Below are 19,458 nucleotides of genomic sequence, written 5' to 3' on the forward strand. Positions count from 1 at the left end.
CCAGGAAAGATACCTTCTCCATCAAGTTCTCATGAGAGATCATCTGAAAAACATACCTAAACTCATTTTAACCGTATTCAGGGCAGAACAACCAGGATTAAGAGCCCAGAAATGAGAACAGAGATCTTGAGAAGGAAAACAGTAGCTATCTTTAAGTGTTTGGGGGAAAAATAGGAGAAATGTTTTTCTGTATTGCTCTAAAAGATACCTTTGAGACCAATCGGTAGAAACATTTGTGGTGGAAATGTCTTTCAATTTGCCATAAGGAAGAACTGGTTCAACTCAGACCACTTGTGAAAAGCCTCGCTGTGCCAGGGTCGGAGGTCATGCACAACCACCTGCCAGAGAGTATAGTCAGAGCTGTCTCGCCGGGGAGTTAGTCTGGGTCAGTGGTTCTGAACCCCGGCTGTTCATCAGAGGCACAAGGAGAGCTTTCCCCATGCAGGTTTCATGTCCACATGCAATCCCGATGAGTCTGGACAGGTCAGGGGCCAGAATATGTATTTTACACTTGTTTGCCAAGAGACTGATGAAAAGCCAGGCCTGGATATCTCTGGATTATGATCTCTCTGTTGCCTTGAGTTTAAGAATCTATAATATGATATCTGCTGAGTTGGGTACCCAGGTGGCTCAGTCGGTTAAGCGTCTGCCTTCGGCTCAGGTCATGATCCCAGGGTCCTGGGATCGAGCCCCGCATCGGGCTCCCTGCTCAGTGGGGAGCCTGCTTCTCTGCCCTTCCCCTGGCTTGTGCTCTCTCTCTCTCTCAAATAAATAAATAAAATTTTTTTTAAAAATGATATATGCTGAGTTGAATTTTGAAGAGGGGAGCTAGTGTAAACTAGGGCCAGAGTATCTCTGTAGGAATGGAGAAGGGGGATAAAGGGGTTGCCCCATTCCTGCAACAACCCAAGGGTGGCCAGGATCCTCAGAGACGCTGCTGCCCTCTGACAAGGGGACACGCAGGTATAGGTCAAGTTCCTACAAATCACCAGCATGTATTTTCTTTGAAAACCATCATCACAAACAATCCCTCCCCAGTAGAATCATAGAACATATTCCATTTTGAGCAGTAAGTGAGGTCTTAGACAAAACTGAAGGAAAGGGAGAGGGGAAGATGCTAGGGCTAATGAAGAGAGCAGAGGAGAGGTGCAGCCTTTCATACTTTTTAGCTGGAAGAAGATGTTATTTCAGGCAACGAGACATTTAAGAAATGCCATTAATTGTTTGTTGCTGTCACCGATGAGAAGAAGGTGGACAGGCAGGGAATGGACCTTTTAAAATTAGCCATAGTTAAAAAGTAAGGAGGGAGAGCCTGGGTGCCTCAGTCAGTTAAGCATCCAACTCTTGATTTCAGCTCAGGTCATGGTCTCAGGGTCATGGGATCGAGCCCCACAGTGGACTCTGCACTCAGTGGGGAGTCTGCTTGGGGTTCTCTCTCCCTCTGCCCCTCCCCCTGCCCGCGCATGCACTTGCACTCTCTCTCTCTCAAATAAATAAATATTAAAAAGTAAGGAGGAGTTCCTAGGCCTGCGGGGTGGGTGTAGCTTAGAGTATTAAATACTAGTCAATTACTGGTTACAAGTCACCTGAACTCAGTAAGCAACTCTGTTATAATATTGAGATATTGGCTTATTCTCAGAGCAGCATGGGCAAAGAAGGACACCTAAAGAGCTTGAGAATGCAAATGTACACCCAACATTGTGTGCGTGGCTGCATAAGTTGGTCTTCTGCATATTTTTACTATTTTTGAACTTTATATGGACCCTATTGTAATCAATAGAATACATACGTAGTCACTTAAAAAACATTACTGGACTCACAGCAGTTTTCATCCCCAAGATCTGTCCTAGTCGATGGGACCAAATACAAGGACATCTGGGCATGGGCCAACCTTCTCCTGCTTGCAGGAGCCAAAACTGAGTTCCATAGGTTAGGAGGGGCCTGTCTGTGTTCATTTTTCTCCCATACACCCTGCAAATAGCCTTCCCTGGCTTCGCCTGGAGCCAGCTCTTCAGGTGTCGGGAGATGGGAGATACAGAAAGGGGCTGGAGGAAAAAGCACAGCTGTAGCCGCCTTCCTTTGGTGGTGGGGAGGTCTGCTTCCCACCAAGTAAAAATCTTCATACATTTTTTTTTCCAGCAAACAGCTCTCTGAGGCTACCAACATAACAGAAATAAAGTGTAATTTACTTTATTTTTAAAAAAGAAGACTGCTATTAGAAAACCAAAGACTTATCAGGAAGAGGATTGCCTGAATCCTTCATCACTTTAAAAAGTAATCGTTGATTTTCTACGATGTGTGAGGTTTGTAAACTGCCCTCCAGGAGTTTACAAGAGAGTGGGGATGCCACCAGAAAAGGGATGGAGAAGAAAGGTTATGCATGCCCAAAAGTCAGGCCCAGTAACTTATTAGCTTCTATTAAATTAGACTATAGATGTACAATTTGAAAACCTTTTTCAAATGATGAAATTCAGTGCTGGCACATTGTTGAAAATGATGCACCCCCCCACACCCGCCCCCATGCTTGCAGCCTAAATTGATAGAGTCCTTTACCAAAGCAATTTAATGGTGCATTCAAGAACCTTAAAATGTTCAGGCCCCTTGATCCAAACACTTATGGGAATTTTATTTTGAGTAAATAAGCCAAAGGAAGTTAAAGTTATATGCAGAAATAATTTCATTGTGCACAATTTCTAATATCAAAACTTTAAAAGCAATATTGAAACTTTAGAAGCAATCAAAAGGCTTTAACAATAGAGGAATATAAAAGTAAATCATAGTGAGGCTACTCAACAAATACTATGTAGCCTATAAAATGTCAATAATAAAGAACTATAGAAACATGACGAATGCAGAAGATAAAGCACTGAGTGAGAAAAAGCACAATTTAAGAGTGTATCAATGCCATAATTACAGTGGAATAAAAATATATCACCTACATTACCTACGAATAGGGGCTGAACAGAAACATGAAAAAAATGCAAACAACTTTATTTATTGTTAGGAATTTTTGTGTGAACTTACCTGTTTTTAGCCTAGAGTATGTTCACATCATGATAAAGCTCGGGACCCAAAAGAAAGTCTGAACGTGAACACAGAAAGGATTTCCTCCTCTACTTGCATATTATGGATTCGAGAGGCCATTATCACGAATTCTCAATCTAAACATGTCCCTCTCCTCAGGTGGAGGGAGAAACTTGAACTCACAGTACAAGACACTGAGGTGGTAGAGTTTTCTCGCAAATATGGCGTGGTGTCTCCCTCCCGGTCTAGAAGGAGATAAAAAGCAGTGTCCGACACTTGTTATAACCGGGAAACCAGCCGGTCTCATGTAAGCCTCACAGAAACCCTCTGGAATGTGTTCTTTCCAAAGGAGAAAAGAGGGGCGCCTGGGTGGCTCAGTCGGTTAAGCGTCTACCTTCAGCTGAGGTCATGATCTCAGGGTCCTAGGATCGAGCCCCGTGTCAGGCTCCCCGCTCAGCAGGGAGCCTGCTTCTCCCTCTGCCTTCCCCTCCCCCTGCTTGTGCGTGCTCTCTCTCTCTCTCTCTCTCTCTCTCTCTCTGACAAATAAATAAATAAAATCTAAAAAACAAAAAAACAAAGGAGAAAAGAGACTCCTGCTTTCCATAGGCAAAAACAAATTTCAGAGAGGTGAGCTGGTTTGCCCAAGATCACACAGCAAGTTGCTAGTGGGAATGATTTTCAAACTGAGTCCAAAGCCTTCTCGCTCTGCTCTCCAGACCACTTGCACGGCACCTTAGGAGAAGATGGATGTGGCATCGTCTAGGATGAAGCCCAAGTCGGTGTGCACATGGGCTGTCAGCCCTCTCGGCCCTTGAGATTTTCCGCCAGTGTTCTCAATCCTGCTTGTGTATTACAGTGGTCTGGAGGTGAATTTTAAAATTTTTGGTTCCTGGACCTCACCTCCAGAGATTCTGATTTAATTGGTCTTATGTGGACCTGAGTAAGACAAGGGTGTGTTATAAAAACTCCCCAGATGATTCTTCACAGAATAAGGGCTGAGAACCACTGGTTTAGGCCCTTTGCATTTCCAGACTTTATCCTGGAAGCCTTACAACTGGCTCCACAATTTGAATGAAAAGAGCATTCCAGGGGCACCTGGATGGCTCGGTTGGTTGGGCAACTGCCTTCGGCTCGGGTCATGATCCCAGGGTCCTGGGATCGAGCCCCATATCGTGCTCCTTGCTCGGCGGGGAGCCTACTTCTCCCTCTCCCTCCCCCTGCTTGTGCTCTCTCCCTCTGTCAAATAAATAAATAAAAATTCTTAAAAAAAAAAAACCAACAACATTCCATTCACTCTTTTTACTTTTTATTGCAGTAAAACACACATGACATAAAACTGACCATGTGAATCATTTTAAAGAGTTCAGTTCAATTGCATTAGGTACATTCACAGTGTTGTCCACCCATCACCTCTGTCTAGTTACAGAACGTTTGCATCATCCCAAATGGAAACCCAATAGGCAGTGGCTCTCCATTCCGTCCTACCTCCTGGCAACCCCCAATCTGCTTTCAGTCTCTACGAATTTGCTTCTTCTGGGCATCTCCTATCCGTGGAATCGTGCACCATGTGGCCCCAGCAGGCCCCAGCTGGCTGCTTCCTTTCCACATAATGCCTTCCCGGTTCATCCATGTTGTAATGTGTGTCAGTATCGAGTTCCTTTTCCTGGTGGAATAGTATTCCACTGTATAGACATACCACCTTCTGCCTGTCCATTCACCTGTTGATGGATATTTGGGTTGTTTCCATCTTTTGGCTTCCATTCCCTTTTCTCCCCAGCTCTGAAGTCCCTTAGGGCACAGAAGACCTGGAGAGGAAGAGCTGTCTAAGTCAAGTTGCTGGAGTAGGCTTGTGGTTTTCAAAGTGTGATCTCCCAACCAGGAGCACTTAGGAACTCTCTAGACATGCAAAATCACCATCCCAGCCCAAGACCAACTGAATCGGAGTCTCCGGGGAGAGGCGGTTATAAGACTCTATGTTTTAACACGTCTCGCAGGTGACTCAGGCACAGGCTGAAGTTTGAGAACCACTGTGTTACTGACTCCGGCTGGGGTTCCGACTCGAGGCGCGTTTGCTGCCTTCGCTCAGGTCAAGCTGCCCCACAGTGCACACAAAGCACCTTGAGAGAAGCGCGGTCCAGCCCTGGGCAGCCTCCCTGGAGGTGCAGTTGTAACACCCCGTCTGTCGGGATCCAAGTTGCTGGTGTCACCGAGTTCAGCTGGTGCATGAGACGAGGTTGACACGACTCCCTTGTGTTATCACAGCTCTCTGTAATAAACAAACACATGTTGTAAGAAAATCGACTTAATTAGAGAGCTGCATCCTAGCAGTTTACATTGTTGAGTGTCTCATACACAGGGAACCGCAATCAACACACTCACTTCAGAGAAGCTACCAGAAAACAATTGGCAGGGGATCCACAGTCCTCGGTTTTCTGCTTCTCCTTCCCATTTGGGAGGACCCCTGCTCTACCTGCCAGCCTGCTCACCTGTCCATCCCAGGGGCCAAGGGTCGCGGCAGCTCCGCACCTGTGCTCAGGCTGTTTCTCCTCCCTGTGACACCCCCCTCCTCGCCCCCCACTCATCCGTTCCCACCCACCCCTCTTATTCAGCCCCACTTCCACCTTCTCTCCTGAAAGCCCAGGGGGGCCATGCCAGCCGACAGCCATCTCTTCCCCCTGGTTTTCGGTGCCTCTATCCCTTAGTTAGTCATATCATATGGCCATCTTCTGTTTGGGGTCACTTTAAAAAAAAAATAGACACCAGGATGCTGGGTGGCTCAGTCGGTTAAGCATCTGCCTTCAGCTCAGGTCGTGATCCCGGGGTCCTGGGATCGAGTCCCGCATCAGGCTTCCTGCTCAGTGGGGGTCTGCTTCTCCCTCTCACTCTCCCTCTGTGCTCTCTCTCTCTCTCAAATAAATAAATAAAATCTTAAAAAGAAAATAAACATGCTATATGAGCCTTGATGAGACTTTAGGGGTGAGAAAATCAAGCTCTGGGAGTGGCCTGGGAAGTAAAGGGGAAAATGAAGAATGAGCTAAACTCTGTTCTGTAAGGAAGTAACTGGCATTTGAGGGTTGGAGGAACAAGTCAGCGGGGCAGACAGCAGCTCCTGAGGAAGAGCAAGCCCGTGAAGGTGATGCCAAGCCAGGGCCTTAAGGGAACATGGTCAGTAATCCTGATAAGGGACAGGACATTTGGCTTTTTCCTACTGCCTCTACTCTGCTGTGCCCCAGTTCCTCTGCTTAGACCATGCACAAAGCTAAGGCACAAAGGATAAGGGAATTGGGGCTTTGTACAGCAGAGGGTGACATGGGCAGGGAAAACAAGCTCAAGCCCCAGTGGACTGAGCAGGAGACCAGTAGCCCTCAGAGACAGTCTCTGGAAATCCTGAGGAGTGCTCGGATCGCACAGAAGGGCAGAACGGAACTCTGCCGATTACTCCACTTCACAAGAAGAGGATGAGCCCAGAAGGCTGGACCACTGAGGATCCTGCTTGTTTTACAATTATGATCACACAATGTCTACCGTGCAGAAATGGCACAAATGCTATATTTGGCCTTTCTGGATCATTCTGCTGTGATGGTGGTTGAGATGGGGGGCTTTAGGAGTGCTTCCTGCCAGATAGTTTAGAGGGCCAATATTTTAGGCAAAAATCACAATAAAAGGGATGTGCATTGAGTATCCTATGGGTGCCATATATTCATTTTTTTGAAATAGCCAAAACAGGAACTTCACTGCCTTGACACTTTTTCAGACTAAAATTATTGCAGCCATGATACACAGAGAATTTTGGGTCCTTCATCATCCATATGTCCGTGCATTCAAGTGGACTGAAGATCCCTTTCTCTTTTTTTTAGATTTATTTATTTTAGAAAGAGAGGGAGCGAGCGCGTGCATGGGGGCAGGGGCAGAGGGAGAGAAGCAGACTCCCCACTGAGTGCAGAGCCCCACATGGGGCTCAATCCCACCACCCTGAGATCAGAACCTGAGCCGAAACCGAGAGTCAGATGCTCAACCGAGTGAGCGCCCCCTGAAGATCCCTTCCTAAGGTGGATCTTGGACCTATTCCCCTGTTTGTTCTCCCCTTTTCTGAGCCAAGGTCATGAACACTTCAGTTCAAGCCCTTCGATAATCTGTTATTTTTATCCCATCTTGGCCGACAGAGAAACCACACCACACCGCACTAACTGAACCCTCAGAATGTCTGCTCCTCAGGAACTTCTCAAGATGTAGACATTCTCTTGAACTCACTGCTGCCCAGGATCTGTCAAAGGCTCAGCTGACAAGGACTGTTACAAGGATGTTGAGTCCAACCAGTTTTCCAGAGCGAGAGGGGCAGTGGCAAGGGCCCTGGAGCCTGCCTGCCTAGGTGTGAAGCCTGGCTAGAGATCATGAGCTCTGCGACCCTGGGGAGGGCTCTTAACATTTTCTATGGGCCTCGGTTTACCCATCTGCAAATTAGGGCTATCGGAGTACCAATCTCACATGGTTGCAGTGAGACTTAAGTGAGGTGATCCATGCAGAGAGCTCAACACCCTCCTGGCACCTAGTAGTGCTCGGTGAGCATTAGCCATTGCTGCCCCTGGTTAAGCCACTACCGCGTCATTCTCTGCCTGGGAGTGAAAATTCATCATCATTATCATCCGCTGAGCCACTGAGCACCTTCTGTAGGCCAGGCCAGTGCTAGGAGCTTTACGTGAAGTGTCACTGACGTTTGCCACCAGGGATATGTGATCGCCAATCTCAACGATTCACAAACGATCCATAAAGATAAAGAAACCTCTGGGCAGGAGGATGGTGGGATCCATCCAGGTCCCTGGGGAGGGGAATGGGATGGGCTGGGAATCCGGCCACATCATCACACAGCCCTGATTGATGTTCTTTCCTAGAAGGTTAGGCATTTCTGTGTACTGTCACAAGTCCTTGAGGGAACGAGTTGTGGGATAAATAAATGAATCACATTTTATTTTTTTTAAAAGATTTTATTTATTTATTTAATTGACAGAGAGAGAGAGACAACGAGAGAGGGAACACAAGCAGGGGGAGTGGGAGAGGGAGAAGCAGGCTTCCTGTTGAGCAGGGAGCCCAATGTGGGGCTCGATCCCAGGACCCTGGGATCATGACCTGAGCCAAAGGCAGATGCTTAGCAACTGAGCCACCCAGGCGTCCCAAAAGAAGCACATTTTAAACGATGCCTTCTCTTGCTAGTTCCTTTATTTAACCAGTGGGACTAGGAGTGTGGTGTCTGATGCTTCCAAGTCCCCTGAGGGACCCAGGACACCCTAATAGCCCTGGTGAAAATGAAGATCAGGAAGCAGCAAAAGCACAAGCCAGTGGGGCCCCTGGTGCCAGGGACATGATTTGTTGATGACAAGGGCCTCGGAAGCAAGACCAGGACTGAGGGTGTCTGCGTTCTCGGCCTTGCCACTACTTGCTCCAGCCTGGTGATGTCTTCAGCTTACTTCCCACGGGAAGTGCGGGATCGGGAGATGTTCCCACACGTCCCTGGAGGCGGCAGCATGACGTAGCAGATAAGAACCAGGCTCTGGCGTCCTTCTTCTGGCTGTGCCTCAGTCTCCTTGTCTATGAAATGGGTATGCTAAGAATACTAAAGCCCCCTCATGGGGAGGTAATGCAGTCTCCTGGTTAAGACCACAGAGCCCAACTGTCTTCGAATCCAGGCTCTGACACGAGCTGAAGGACCCTGAGCAAGTTTTTTAACCTTTCTGAGTCTAGGTCTTCATCTATAGAATAAGGATGCTGGTAGCTACTCCTTCCGAAGAGAAATAACATAAATTAACATATAATCGTATGATTTCAACTATGCGTGGCACGTGGTAAACACCATATTAACAGTCGGCTGTTCCCATTGCTATTATTATACGTGTGAAGTGCTTAGAGTGGCCGGCAATGGCCGCTAGCTGGCATCCCTCCCTGATTATGAAGACTGAGCAGCAAGCAGCACTCGGAAACTTCGGTCTCCCCCAGTGTGGGCAAGGGCAGGAATTAGTGAGCAGCTCTTTGTGTGGGAAACTTGAGTATGAATCCTCCCAAGCCCTCTGGCCTTGACAAAAAAAGGAGGGAAGGCTGGAAGGAGGGAAGAGGGTGAGGACGAACCATCTTAGATGCACCTGGTGGAGGCTTTCTCAAGGTAGAGAGAGCCTCGACCTTTGAATTTCCAAACTAAATAAACCCATGAGCTCAACTCTTCAGCAGTCTGTCAACAAATGAGCTCCATAGCCTGAAGAGGGAGAATGTGTTTCTTATGTAAATCCACATGAACAAATAGAACACATTCTTCTTCCTTTTCCAAATAACCCAGCCTGGGAACAAGAAGTCAACATCTGGTTAAGCAGGGGTGAGGTTGCGGCGCAGGTGGGGTCCATAGCGGGCTTCCCACCACCTGCTCCTCACAGCTCCCGTTCTCCTCTCTGCACTCCCAAATCATTTTCTCTTACTGTCATACCTCCAGGCACTGAAAGCTACCTTGGCAAATTAGAGATGAGGTCAGAAATAGACACAAGGATGTTTCTGAGAAGAATTTCTAAGGAGAGAAAAGCATCTATGGAAACAGAAGCTGGAGTAGAGCAAAAAAGAGAGTTTTAAGGCTCCAGGTAAAGAAACACAAGCGTGATAGAGAAAAACATAGGAGAATAGGATCCAAGAATCAGGATGTATTATTATGTTTATTATTGAACCTTTTTTAAATGGTCACTGTGCACCAAGCCTACATGCATCCTCTCATTTGATCTCTGAAGATGGATGCTATGACCCTCATCACTTTATAGGTGGGGAAACTGAGGCTTAGAGAGGCTTGGAGATTTACCTGCTCATCACTGTGCCCTGTGTGAGTGAGGAAAGATTGGAGAAGATTCACAAACGATCATAAAGATAAAGAGGAATCTGAAATTCACAGCTTTCATCAAGAGGCTAGAAATCCTAGAATTGTTTAGCGTAGTGAAAAGAGGACCCGGGAGCGTGTGTTGAGGGGGGGACAACTTTGTAATGACATTCATTGCCCCCTTTCCTTTTTCCTAATGGGTCCCTGAGGGTCCCTGGGTCGTTGGGGGGGGGGGGGGGAGCTCGCCACACCCTCAGTTCCAGGAGAGGGCGCTAATGTGCTCAAGCCAGTCAGCACTGACCATCTCCCACACACGCTCCCCGGCAGTGAGTGCTGTGGGAGCGGGTGGAAGACCCACTTTGAGCCAGTGAGATATGAGCTATGTTTCCTGGGGTCTTCTAAGAAAAAAAATTTATTCCCTTTTATGGAAGCCCCCCCACCCCAAATAATAACCATATCCAGCTGGGTTGAATAAGGAGTGGGTGCCTTCAAATATCCATTCTCCCTTTCTTCTTGGTTATAAGAACAATTCAATTTCTGACTAGGCACACGGGTCCAGCAAAAGATTCTGTTTCCCAGTCTTGCCACTGCCCTATGTGACTGTGATCCAGCCAATGAAATATAAACAAAAGGGTTGTGTGGTACTTCCGGTGAGTCTCCTTACAAGTGAGGGGGCAAGACTTCTTCATGTTACTTCCTCTTGCCTAGAATTCAGAGGTAATGGTGAGAGTTCCAGCACTCATTCTGGACCTTGAGGTGACCTTGAGAAAGGGAGCCCCGCCCTAAGATGTGGAATTTCAAGTTAGACATCTGGGCCCATGACATGATGGAGCCACCATTCCAGCCCTGGATTGCCTGCCTCTGGAGTTCTCTTACATGGGGGAGAAATATACATCTATCTTGTTATAACCACTGTAATAGTGGATTTTCCATCACATAGAGTAAGCCCAATTCTAACAGATGGACCTAGACTTCTGCTGACAAACATCTTATAGCTACAAAGGAAGGCAGACTTGGAATAAAGCTGATACCATGGCAGCAGAGCAGAAACAAAAGAAACCAGATCTTTCACTATATAATGGAGCTGCTGGATCAAGCTTCTCCTGAATCTGACATTTATCATGGGACATTGCAGTTACATGAACAAATACGATTGCTTTATTTTTAAAGCTTATTTAAATTGAGGGTTTTCCTGCTTGCAACCAAAAGCACCTTAGTAGCTATATTACTTACCAAAACTCTTAAGGAGATAATACATTAGTATTTCATTTCCAAAGGAAGCAATACAAGCAGAAGTGTATTTAAAGTGCATCTGAGCTTTCCTTACAGTGAACTCATTAAACACATGGAATAAGGCCTGGATGATTTTTTTAAATCACCTAACATTTATTGAGCCCCTACTATGAGCCAGGTATTTGATGTAAATTATTCTTCATCCCTGCGATGGTACTGAATGGAAGAAATTATTATTCTGGCTTTGCAAATGGTGAAATAAAGGCCCAGAGATTTAAGTAAGTTGCCCAAGGTCATGTAACTAACAAGGACACAGCTGAGACTGGGAGCCATGCCTGTGGAGATTCCACACCCACGAACTTTGCACCACACTGAGCCCCAGCTGCAGACACCACATGTCCTCATTAACGTTCTGCAGCTCCTGTTTTTAATCTTTGCCTTTGGGAACCTCGCAGCTTGGTCAATTTTGAAGAAGACTTGTATCAGACCACGAAGAGGGGCCTGCAGTTGGGTGACCCAGCATATCTTCCTGGTCAGAGATACAACCATCCCCTCTCTTTCTTGCCTTACCTTGCCCTCTCTCAGTCTCTGGCTTTCTCCGAGGAATGGCACATGTGGACCCTTGGACTCTTTCTTCCTCTTTGGGACTGGACCAATTTTAAAGAGCATCTGTCCTGGATATTGGGTCCAGCTCGTTGTCTGCCTTAACAAATTACTCTGTCTCCCTAGTGTTTGTTCCACAAGTCTGCTAAACGTTGGAATCTCCTTTTCGTTTAAGATTTAGAGTTGAACATCATGCTCTAAGATGGCGCTGGCACCGTGAATTAATGCTGACACAGTGCGTCCAGACTGAGCCCACTCAACATCCAGTCCACACTGGGTTTTCGGGCCCTGTTTTGTTCTGTTGGTTTGTGTGCCTATGAATGACTACACTGAAGAGTTCTGGATAATACTGATTGAAGTTAGAGCATGTCCTGTTCATTTGCTGACATTGTGCAATTCAGCATAATAAGCAAACGCCGACTCCAAATGTGAAGTCGTGTGAGGTGTTCTACCTGCGACTCTGTACTAGCAGAAATGATCCCCTTCGGTTAAGTATTTTCAAATAATTCAACATTTTTAAAAAGGCCGTACGTATAAATAGAATAAAATTTCTTTCCCTTGGCCCAACTGCCATGCTTCTGCCTTGGATAAGTCACTGTGAAACGTCAGTGAGGTCACATCAGTCAAAGGAGCCTGTACGGGAATATATAAATCTCAGCCACTGACATTTCTTAGAATGCTAATAACATTTTGTCCGCCCAGACAAGTCAGAGTCTCAAGCTCTTCTATACATAAAGCCACCAAAGTATAATTTATCATGGAACTCTCAGCACATAAAATAATATCCAAGCAAGTTTCCCAAATATACTGATTCTCTGGAGTGTTTCCCAACCCCACAAGAGTTTCACTATTAGCCAATAAAAGAAGCAATGGGGATCCTTCTGTATCCAGGAAATAGGTACTTCCCAATAAGCAACTTAAAAGCATGAAATTCTGTCTTAAATATATTTTATATGCTCATACAACATCTAATAGAGCACTGTTAAAATAGTGTACATTCAAGAGCACGAGCAGACAAGCCACAGACTGGGAGAAAATACTTGTGAAAGACATATCCGATAAAAGACTGTTAACCAAAATATACAAAGATCTCCTAAAATTCAACAATAAGAAATCAAACAACCCGGTTTTTTAAATGGGCAAAAGATAGGAATAGACCTCTCACGGAAGAAGTTATACAGATGGCAAATAAGCACAAAGATTCTCAACATCTCTGTCATGAGGGAATTGCAAACTAAAACAAAAATGAGAAACGACTGCATACCTATTAGAATCACCAAAATCCAGAACATGGATCCTGGTGAGGATATGGAGAAACAGCAACTCTCATTCATTGCTGATGGGAAAGCAAAATGGGACAGCCACCCTGGAAGACAGGATGGCATTTGCTTACAAAATAAAATACACTCTCTCCATATATCCAGCAATCACGCTCCTTGGTGTTTCCCCAAGTGAATTAAAAACTCATCTCTACAGAAACCTGCACATGGATGCTTATAACAGCTTTATTCACAATTGCCAAAACTTGGAAGCAACCAAAATGTCCTTTAGTAGATGAATGGATAAATAAGAAACTGTGGTACATCCTGACAATGGAGAATTATTCGGCGCTAAAAAGAAATGAGTTATTAAGATACAAAAGGACATGGAAGAACCCTAAATGCTTATTACTTTAGTAAGGTGTATTTAAAGAAGTCAATCAGAAAAGGCTACATACCATAGGATCCCAACTCTGTGACGTTGTGGAAAAGTAAAAAGATTTGTGGTCACCAGGGTTGGGGAGAGGGCGGGATAAATAGGCGGAGCACAGAGGATTTTTAGGCGAATGAAATGTATGGTGGATACATTTCATTATATCTTCCTCCAAACCCAGAGAATGCACACCAGCAAGAGTGAGCCATAATGTAAACTATGGACTTTGGATGATAATAAGGCGTCAGCGTAGGTCCATGGACTATAACAAATGTACCACTCTGGTCCGGGATGTTGGCAGAGGGACAGACTGTGCGTTTGTGGGGACAAGGGGTAGCGGGAAACCCTGTACTTTCTACAACTAAATTTTCTATGACCCTAAAACTGCTTTAGAAAATAAAGCCGGTTTTGCCAGGTAATGCAAAGGCTCGACCCAAGCCAACTCCCAACTAGAGATGCCACTGTATGCCTCCATTATCCTGGAGGGAGGTAGCGCAGTCTGAAAAGCAGAAAGTAATGCATTTCCACTGGACACAGTCATGGAAATAGACCAAAGAAGTTTCTGTAACCCTGGAAACAAAGCCAGACATATCGTTTCAGTTCTAAAGGGTAGATTCTAAACACCCCTGATGCTCCCCGATGCCACTGTTAAGACCACTCACGTTGTCCTCAGATGACACACGCCGATCGCAGGAGGGGTGGCCGGAGAGTCCGTGCGAAAAGATCAGCACCTCTGGTCTGAAATTAAAGAAATAAGTGTGGGAGAGTGTAGAATGCAAATTCTTTCTCTTCCAAAGCTAAGAAAGCTACTTCGTTGCCGGGCAGAAAGCCTCTTTACAACTACTGTCAGCTAAAAGACTGAAAGAAAACAACCCCATAGGGAACATCATTTTCCCGTGCCTCACCAGTTCTGAGGAAGTTCATGAACATCCACATGAAAGTGAACTCAAATAGCTCACACGTCCGGGTATGCACTGAACTTTGGAGGTTCCTATTTTAAATGAAAATAAGCGTATAGCACAGCCCCTTATGTGAAGCTCTACCAAGACTCAGACTTAACAATTATGGCTTCTTTGAAAGGACCTTGAAAGGCATTCGGTCCAACCTGCCATCCAATGCAAGAATCTCTTCTGAGACATTTGCTGCCTCGTGCTCGCTTCGGCAGCACATATACTAAAATTGAAACGTTTGCTGCCTCTGCTTAGAGAGAGAGAATTTCTTGTGCCCTAGAATTCCCCATTTCACTATTAGGACATTTTTTGCTTCTCAGTACCAAAACCTGCCCCCCCCCACGTGACTTCTAAACATTGGGCTCTGCCTTCCTTCTAGAACCAGAGAGTGAGAATGATCCTTCTTCCTGGCTCCAGCCCTTAGCGGCTGTGTGACCTGCAGCAAGTTACTGAATTGCTGAAACGTTAGCACCATGCCCGGCATATGATTAGCACCCCATACTTATTAGCTGTTAATATAATTCGCTATTAGATACAATGGCCCCTCCCATAAGCATGGCATGGGGATTCCATTATTAGGCGTGCAAGGAGCAGAGATATTCTCAGATTCCTTTAAATCAGGGACTGTCAACCTTCCTGTGGATTTGGGGGCTATATCCTGGAAGGGTTTCAATGGCATCCTCAGTTATCTTGGGATTCACCTGAATCAGCACTGTTTGGGTGTGGCTCTTCTTCCCCGATGGATTCTCAGCAGGTCAAGTTCTCACGTGTCCTCATGTCTTTGGCACCAGCTTGAGGTCAGGGTCCACCTTTGGCCCCTGACCTCTGACCAGCAGCAGGCTGGACTCTGGCTGTATGCACGTGACGTGGTGCTCAGTTCAGCAATCTCAATTTCTGGAATTGCCTAGCAACAGCGACATTAAAAAAAAAGTTTTATATCTTGCCAAAATTTGGCAACACACTTTGGTAGAGTTTGAGACAATGCAGTAAACCACCACATATCAAGTGAGAAGTGCTGTCTTGAGCAACGAGATTTATTTGGAGGCCACCCTGGGAAAGAGAGGAGTCCAGAATCTCCACCTCAAAGCCAGGCTTCATGGAGACTCGCGCTCAATCCGGGAGCTGGAAGGTTGCTTAGGATACAGCGCGGCTCTAACAACTGGGTTATAACAGTAAATAAAATTGCCATCTGTTGAGCTCTTAATACGGGCCAGGCGCTGTGCCAAGCATTTTACAAGTGTTAGCTATCTTTTTTTTTTTTAAACCTGTTTAAATTGTGAAATAAAATACTCTTAGATTAAAGTGTTCAAAACAAATGTACAGTATAATGAACAATCACAAAGCAAACACTAGGATAACGACCTCCTCGGTCAAGAAATAGAATACCTTCAAGCACTGCAGGACCCCCTCTGCCCCAAGTATCCCTGTCTATCCCAGAACCCTCCCCTCCCCAGAAGCAACCAGCCTTCCAACTTTTGTGATCATCGCTTCCTTACTCTTCTTGATAATTTGCTCAACAATATATGCTCTACAACATAAACTCCATTATATAGAGTTTAGTGTTACCAATTTTTATTTTATTTTATTTTATTTTATTTAAGATTTTATTTATTTATTCATGAGAGACAGAGAGAGAGAGAGAGGCAGAGGGAGAAGCAGGCTCCCAAGGAGCAGGGAGCCCGATGTGGGACTCGATCCCAGGACCCTGGGATCATGACCTGAGCCGAAGGCAGACGCTTAACCATCTGAGCCACCCAGGCGCCCCACCAATTTTTAAAGTAAAAGTGTATAGTACGTATTATTTCTTTTGTTCAATATTGTGTTTGTAAAACTCATTCATGTTGTTCCCCACAGCATAGTTCATTCATTTTTTGGTGCTGTATAGTACTCCATCGTGTGAATGTATCACAATCTATGTATTCACTCTACAGTTGATGGATCTTTGTGTTGTTTCTAGCATGAGGCGATGAACAAAGTTACAGACAAGCTTGTATATGCATTCCAGTGTACATGAGAAGTTCTTCTTAGAGGTGTATATCCAAGAATAGAATTACTGGGTTGTGCAATGTGCCTGCCTTCAGGTTACTAGATAATGCTAAAGTGTTTTCCAAAATGCTTATACTCATCACATTCCCACCAGCAGCATTGAGATTCCTGGTTCTCCACACGCTCTTCAACACTTGGTATTAATAGATTTTTCAAATTTTGCCAATCTGATATGCATGTGTAGTATTTAATTATAGTTTTAATGGTAGTTTAAAACTTTAAATACATTGACTCCTACTTCATACATTCATCTCGATCTCACTACTTTCACTCAACACTGCGTTTATAGGATTCATCTGTGTTGTTGCGTAGGGAACCTCACTGTATCTCCCTCATTAATGATGTTGATCTTATTTCCATATATTTTTGAGCTATGCTCTATCCTCTTTCGGTAAATGCTTGTTCAAGTCTTTTGCTTGTTTGCCCATGGGGTTGGCTGGGTTTTTTTCTTATTGATTTGTAGATTTTTCCCAGTTCAATTCTAGATACTGGTTCTCTAGTAGTCTTACGTGTTGCAAATAATTTCTTTGACTCTCTCATGTGCCTCTTTAATCCTCGTGAGCTGAAGAAAAAGATATTGTGGCATCTGTTTCATGGTTGAGGAGACAGAGCAGAGCCTTCAAGAAGGTCACTGCCTTGTTCTGGGTCCCCTCCCCACCCAATCAGCCTCACAGCTGGGCAAGCAAGCCTGGCTCTGTCCCCTAGCCACGTGCAGGGGGGACCCGTCAGTCCTCTCCCATGCTCTGCGGTCCTTCCGCTCCTTCTGCCCCAGCTCCGCTCTTCACTTCTTCTTCCTTGCTGATGACTCCCACTTTCTGCCCTCTCCTCGTGTGACCTTTCTCACGTCCCTAGTTCCAGATGTTGTCACTCCCCGAAGGAGGTCGTCAGCTCCATCTGGCACCGTCCCCGTCAAGGACGGACTTCACACCAGACCGCATCACAGCCGGGGCTCCGGCACTCTCCCAGTCCACCTGTGGCCAGTGTGGCGGAGTCCCAGGGCCAGCCTGCATCGGGTGGAGCCGTGGGCATAGGGGAAACTCAGCAGAGAGACTGCTCTGCCAAGCCTCTGTCTCCTCCCGATCTTCACGTTTCTGGCTAATCCTCGCCTGCTATTTTCACACCATCCTAATGACAACTCCCAGTCAGTCTGTCCAACACGCCTGAGCGTCTTCCAGGATGCCATGCTCCCTACCCAAGCCCAGCCAAGCCTCAGTTCCCATCAATTCCTATCAAGCCCTATCAAGGTCTAAGTCTCTCCTAAGTCTACCCACTCTCTCCAGGGTACACCCATTGGGCCTCCACCCTAGTCCAGGTTCCACCCCAGGGCAGACTACCACCACTCCCACCTGGAAGCCAAAAGCTACCTCATGTTCTCTTCACTTCCAGTCTCTCCTCTTCCTAATCTGTTCTCCACACAGCAGGCAGGGGAATCTATTCAAAATGCCGGTCCGATCATGTCAGATTGTTCAAAACTTTCAATTGGCTTCCATTTCTCTTGGCATAAAAACCAAAACCCACAAGATGAACCCCAAGGCCCTGCAAGGTTTAGCCCTTGCCTCCTCTTCACTCTTCCCCTTGCTCCCTGCTCTTTGCTCCCCTGGGAACCCTTCCGGTCCTATTGACAGGCCAGGCACGCTCTCACCACAGGGCCTTTGCACTTGCAGTGTGAGCTGCCCGGCATGCTGTGGTCACCTACTACCACACCCCGCCTGGTTAATTTCAGGCCTCAGCAGTTGTGGCCTCTCTGACATGCACAGGTGACCTGCACATCCCTGCATACCTGTTACCTCGGTTGTAGGCCGAACATGGTTCGTGCAAACAATATAGGATTGTCTCCCGCCTGTCAGACAGGCAAAGATTATGATTATTGATAAAATCCTGTGTTGAGGCTGCAAGAAAACATGCACTCCGATTTGACTCCACCTGAATGGTAGGAAGTATGGCACCAGCTGTCGTTTAAATGTTTCAGACCCTTTGCCCCAACATTTCCACCTCCAGGAATGTATCCTTTAGAAAGAAATACTCCCACCAGTTCATTGGAAAGGTCATGCTGAACAAGTTCTGTGGTATCATTGTTTATAATAGTGAAAAGTAGAAACAGTACACATATCAATAAGACACTAAACTGTGGTACATTCATAAAATGGAGTATGACTCAGCCGTTTAAAAGAACAGGGTAGATCTCTTTGTATTCATGTGGAAGGATGTCTAAGATACATCAAGCTAAAAAAAATTAAAAAGACTATGGTTCTATTTTTATGTTTTTAAAATATTAGACAGCTGTATTTTTAAAAGTTGAAGAAAATGCACAAACCTATTGACGGTGGCTATCTCTGGGGAAGCAAGATGAGTTAACAGGGGATTTTTCTTTTCTATATTATATATTTCTTTTTTTAAAAAAGATTTTATTTATTTATTTGAGAGAGAGAGAGAATGAGAGACAGAGAGCATGAGAGGGAGGAGGGTCAGAGGGAGAAGCAGGCTCCCCGCCGAGCAGGGAGCCCGATGCGGGACTCGATCCCGGGACTCCAGGATCACGACCTGAGCCGAAGGCAGTCGCCCAACCAACTGAGCCACCCAGGCGCCCATCTATATTATATATTTCTGTGATGTTTGATTTTGCTCTTTTATTACCAGTTTATAATCTGAAAAAAATTTAATGCAGAAAGAAAGATCACAGTTACAAAATTAAACCTAGAGTGTCTCTCTTCTCCCTAGAAGCACTCTGAGGTCAGCTAGTGCTTTATCCTATTCAGTGTTGTCTCCCCACAGCCTAACCAGTGCCAGGTACATAGAAGGTGTCCACTGAACATTTGTTCATTGAATGAATAAATGAATGAATGAATGAATTGTTTCTGTGGCCCCGTAAAATGGCGTGCCCACTCAATACTCCAGGAACAGACCCGTGGCTGCCTCCTCTCTTGAGCTGTACTCCATGCTGTAAAAAAGTCGTAAAGTGTTTCACCATCAGGTTGTTTGCTGATACTGAGTTTTAGAGCCTTCATACAAGTACTGATTTAGGCAAATAATTTTACATTTTGTCCCTGTCAAATTTTATCTTTAGAGTTT

At 45.6% G+C, this 19,458-nt stretch overlaps 1 long non-coding RNA gene across 4 annotated transcripts in view; it reads right to left on the reverse strand.

Moving 5' to 3' along the window:
• Positions 1–4,313: 4,313 nt before the first annotated feature.
• Positions 4,314–19,458, reverse strand: part of LOC118020638 — a 32,537-nt gene continuing 17,392 nt past the window's right edge. For all 4 annotated transcript variants that reach the window (XR_004681972.1, XR_004681973.1, XR_004681970.1 and 1 more), the window contains 3 exons: positions 15,045–15,247; positions 14,056–14,131; positions 4,314–5,290 (listed from right to left, as the gene is read on the reverse strand). This is a non-coding gene — a long non-coding RNA (uncharacterized LOC118020638). The remainder of the gene's footprint in view (positions 5,291–14,055; positions 14,132–15,044; positions 15,248–19,458) is intronic.

This window comes from Mirounga leonina, unplaced genomic scaffold (genome assembly GCF_011800145.1).
Source record: "Mirounga leonina isolate KUSES-001 unplaced genomic scaffold, KU_Mleo_1.0 Mir_174, whole genome shotgun sequence".
In the NCBI taxonomy this organism is placed as follows: Eukaryota; Metazoa; Chordata; class Mammalia; order Carnivora; family Phocidae; genus Mirounga; species Mirounga leonina.